The sequence below is a fragment of the Stenella coeruleoalba genome, assembly GCF_951394435.1.
Source record: "Stenella coeruleoalba genome assembly, chromosome: X".
NCBI lineage: Eukaryota > Metazoa > Chordata > Mammalia > Artiodactyla > Delphinidae > Stenella > Stenella coeruleoalba.
The window spans coordinates 91,088,150-91,093,466 of NC_137152.1; the positions used below are offsets into that span (position 1 = coordinate 91,088,150).

Sequence of the window (5,317 nt, forward strand, 5' to 3'; positions counted from 1 at the left end):
ACGTGCCATAACTACTGAAGCTTGTGTGCCTAGAGCCTGTGCTCTGCAACAAGAGAAGCCACCACAAATAAGAAGCCCGCACACCGCAACGAAGAGTAGCCCCCGCTCGCTGCAACTAGAGAAAGCCCACGTACAGCAACAAAGACCCAGTGCAGCTAAATAAATAAATAAAGTCCAAGGTCTATTCTACTATAATACTCAACCTTCATTTAAAACACAGTTATTGCCTTCTACAAGTATCTAGGCAAGCTGAGAAACCTCAGTCTTGCTCAATTATCTCTCAGTCCTGGCTCCCCATCTCTGAAGTTTTCCCTGCAGTCGAATGAACACAATCTACCACCTTTTTCAGAAAGAAAAAAAATGCAGAAAGCACAGCTTCCTGACATGGACTTGAAGGATTATTTCCTGTTTCTTCCTGCCCCTGCCCTGAATGAAAGGTCTAGATATACCTCTCCTGCCTCTAGTCAAGTCAAGGACAGGCACCTGGGTGTGTCATCTTGGCTACAAAAAGTCGATGGCGTTTTTATTGTCATTTTAACTACAAGCATTTCCTCTAACCTCCTGTTTCCAATTCCTGCATCTGCTAATTGACTAATTTTGTTTTCAGTTTTCTGAAGCTTGTATATTCTTAATTATGTTAATAGGGTTAAACTATTTAGAAGATTAACATTTAAAACACATACTGGGCACCAGCAAAGTTTTAAAAAATAATTTATTGAGGTACAATTCACATAACATAAAATTAACCATTTTAATGTGAGCAATTCAGTGGCATTTAACACATTCTCAATGTTGGGCAACTAACACTTCTACCTAGTTCTGAAACATTTCCATCACTACAGAGTAAAACCCCTAATCCGTAAAGCAATTTCTCGTCATTTGCACGCTGCCACCTCCACCCCAGCCCCTGGCAAATACCAGTCTGCGTTCTGTCTCAATGGATTTACGTATTCTGGATATTTCATACAAATGGAATCATAAAATATGTGACCTTATTTTTTGTCTGGCTTCTTTCACATAGCATAATGTTTTCAAGGTTCATCCACACTGTAGCATTTATTAGTACTTCATTGCTTTTCTATGGACAAGTGATATTCCATTGTATGTATATACCACAATTTCTTTATCCATAAATTCCGTTGGTGGACATTTGGGCTGTTAACACCTTTTGACTGTTGTGACTAGTGCTGTTATGAACATGTGTGTACATATACTTGCTTTGGGACCTGTTTTCGATTATTTTAGGTATATACCTAAGGATGGAATGTAGGTTTATATTGCCATTCTGTTCTCTGTTTAACTTTTAGAGGAAACACCAAACTATTTTCCAAAATGGCTGAAACATTTTACATTCTCATCAACAGTGTACAAGAGTTCCAATTTCTCCACATTTGCCAACACTTCTGATTCTCTTTTTTATATTATGAGGTATCCTAATGGCTGTGAAGTTCCTTATTGTGGTTTTGAATTTCGTTTCCCTAATGACTAATGATGTTAAGCATCTTTTCATGTGCTTGTTGTCCGTTTGTTTATCTTCTTTGGAGAAATGTATATTCAAGTCCTTTGCTCATTTTAAATTGGGTTTTTATCTTTTTCTTGTTGACTTGCAATAGTTCTCTATATATTCTGGATACAAACCCTTATTTGGTATATGATTTGCAAACACTTTCTCTAATTTTGTAGGTTATCTTGTCCACTTTTTGATAATGGCCTTTGATGACATAAGTCTTTAATTTTGATGAAATCCAGTTTATCCATTTTTTCTTTTGTTGCTTATATTTTTTGTATAATATCTAAAAATCTTTGTGAAAGTCAAGGTCATGAAGATCTACCCATATTATTTCTTCTATGAATTTTTATGGTTTTAGCTCTTATATTTAGATTGTTGATCTATGTTGAGTTAATTTCTATATATGGTGTGAAATAAGGATCCAGTTTCATTCTTTTGCATGTGGATATCTAGCTGTCCCAGCACCATTTGTCGAAGAGACTATTCTTTTTCCATTGAATGGTCTTGACATCATGTCAAAAATCAGTTGGCCATAGATGGTTTATTTATTTATTCATTTTTGATAATTAAAACAAACAATTTATTGTGAAGGGTTATAACATGTATCAGTAATGACAGTACTATGTAACATATGATAATAATAGCACAAAACAGGGCCAAGGTATAAATGGAATTGTATTGCTGCAAGATACTTACTTTATCCATGAAGTAGTACAATATGTTTTTAATTTGCATTTTTTGCAGTTTTTATTGAAGTATAGTTGATTTACAATGTTATATTAGTTTCAGGTATACAACACAGTAGTTCATTATTTTTATAGATTATATTCTATTTAAAGTTATTATAGAATATTGGCTATATCCCCTTTGCTGTATATTATATCCTTGTATCTTATTTATTTTATACCTAGTAGTTTGTACCTCATAATCCCCTTCCCCTATCATGACCCTCCCCTCACCACTCTCCCACTGGTAACCACTAGTTTGTTCTCTGTATCTATGAGTCTGTTTCTGTTTTGTTATATTCATTTGTTTTATTTTTTAGATTCCACATGTAAGTGAAACACAATATTTGTCTTTCTCTGTCTGACTTACTTCACTAAGCATGATACAGGTACATACATGTTGGAAATGGCAAATTTTCATTCTTTTTTATGGCTGAGTAATATTCCATTGTATGTTTGTGTGTATGTATTTATCATATATCAATCACATCTTCTTTATCCATACACCTATTGATAGACACTTAGGTTGCTTCCACATCTTAGCTATTATAAATAATTCTGCTATGAACATTGCATTGCATGTATCTTTTTGTATTAGTGTTTTCATTTTCTTCAGATACATACCCAGGAGTGGAATTGCTGGATCATATTGTAGTTTTATTTTTAATTTCTTGAGGAAACTTTATACTGTTTTCCACAGTGGCTGTACCAATTTACATTCCCCCAACAGTGAACTAAATTTTCCCTTTCTCTACTTTCTCACTAATATTTATTATATTTATTTTCTTTTTGATAATAGCCATTCTGAAAGGTGTGAGGTGATATTTCATTGAGGTTTTGATTTGCCTTTCCCTGATGATTAGTGATGTTGAGCATCTTTTCATGTGCCTGTTAGCTATCTGTATGTCTTCTTTGGAAAAAATGTCTATTCAGGTCTTTTGTCCATTTTTTAATCGCATTGTTTGGTTTTTTTATATTGAGTTGTATGTGCTCTTTATATATTTTGGATATTAACTCTTTATCAGATAAATCATTGGGAAATAACTTCTCTTGTTTAGTAGGTTGTCATTTTATTTTTTTGATGGTTTCCTTCACTGTGCAATGCTTTTAAATATAATTAGGTCCCATTTGTTTATTTTTGCTTTTGTTTCCTTTGCCTGACGCAATAGATCCAAAAAATATCGATAAGACATGTCAAAGAGTGTACTGCCTGTGTTTTATTCAAGGAATTTTATGGTTTCCAGTCTTACATTTAGGTCTTTAATGCATTTTGAGTTTATTTTTGTATATGGTATGAGAAAATGGTCTAATTTCATTCTATTATATGTAGCTGTCCAGTTTTCTCAACAGTACATATTGAAGAGACTGTCTTTTCCCCAATTGTATATTTTTGCATCCTTTGTCATAGATTAATTGATAATATGTGAGGGGGGTTATTTCTGAGCTCTCTATTTTGTTTCCTTGATCTATGTCTGTTTTTGTGTCAGTTCCACACTGTTTTGATTACTGTGGCTTTGTAGTATAGTTTGAAGTCAGGGAGCATGATATCTCCAGCTTTGTTCTTTTTTTTCTCAAGATTGCTTTGGCTATTTTCAGTCTTCTGTGGTTTCATACAAATTTTAGGATTATTTGTTCTAGTTCTGTGAAAAATGTCATGGGTATTTTGTTAGGGATTGCATTAACTTTGTAGATTGCTTTGGATAGTATTTTTTAATGCATGTTCCTTTATATTTTATTTACCGTAAACATTAAGAGAATACAGCAAACACTGGAGAAAGACTTTTTAATAATTTTTGATATAAAGTTTAAGACTTAAAATTATGATTGCTACACCCACCCACCCCAATTCAACATGCAGGTATCATTTATTTCCAGATACAGTGATTCTAGAGCATTGCACTCACTTGATAGTTTTATAACAGTATCCTTGCCCTGTAACTTAAAACAATTTCACAAACTGTGTACAATCGTGGTATACTACCATCATTCAGAGAGTTCCCCCAAATGAATATATTCACACAATATTACATTAACATTTAAGTTTTTACAACATCATCTTCATAAGCCAAACCACAAAAACCCAGGTTCTAGTTTTAAATGTGTTTATGAAGACTGCTGCTGAGCTCAAAGCATGCAGATGTTCATGACCACCTAGATGACGCTGGATATTGAAACTTCTTCAGTAGGTCCAATGATGCAATTTTTCACTCATCCCAGGTATCTCCATATTTGTTTACTTTGACTTGGGCAATATGATCAGTAATACCAGTGGGAGTAGATTCATTCATAGAAGCACTGAATGGAGTTGGCTCATAATGAGGAAGCATCTCTTTTTCTATGTTGTCTGCTGCTGGCGTTGTCACAAAAGATAAATGACCCCTCATGTTTGAGTCATATTTTGACTTCTGAGAATAGTGCCCAGTTGGTGGAGATCGTCATGCCTGTCCTGATCATAAAGCTTCTCCAAGAGGGGAATTCTCAAGATTCTTTAACTTCTCTTGGCAAGTTTTCACATAGGAAAGCTTTCCAGCAAAGTATCCCATGATGCAAGCAAATATGTTTAGGGATGGAACCATATTTGGGATGACCTGAAAGGATTCATCTGGACCAGAAGCTTTCATCATTGCCTTCTGCAAAGACTCTTCTTTCTTCCTCTGTTGGAATGTAATCAGCCCTTATGTGGGGAATTGGTCTTGGAACTTCTGCATTTGTCTCTTGAAAATCAGCCCTCCCATTCATCTTTCCTCCAAATGACACCAGTGGGTGAGAGCACAGCAAACCTTGGTGACCAGGGGCAGAAGGCCCAGAGGGGACCCGAGAGGGCTCAGTGGGGATGGGAGGGCAGGAGACACGCAGGACCACAGCGGAGTTGGGGGGTGGGGAGCAGTCAATGACACGACCGCCTAGAAGTCACCCAGATACAGGCTCAAAATGACCATGACCCAGAAGCACTGGTGATGTATGGGAGGAAATCGCTTTGGATAGTATTAACAATATTAATTCTTCCAATCCATGAACATGGGATATCCTTCCATTTATATGTATCATCTTCCATTTCCTTCATCAATGTCTTATAGTTTTT

At 35.3% G+C, this 5,317-nt stretch overlaps 1 pseudogene across 1 annotated transcript; it reads right to left on the reverse strand.

The window, feature by feature from the left end:
- Positions 1 to 4,439: 4,439 nt before the first annotated feature.
- Positions 4,440 to 4,993, reverse strand: LOC307179964 (OCIA domain-containing protein 1-like; annotated as a pseudogene). The gene has a single exon. The product of its transcript is annotated as an OCIA domain-containing protein 1-like (transcript).
- Positions 4,994 to 5,317: the final 324 nt, after the last annotated feature.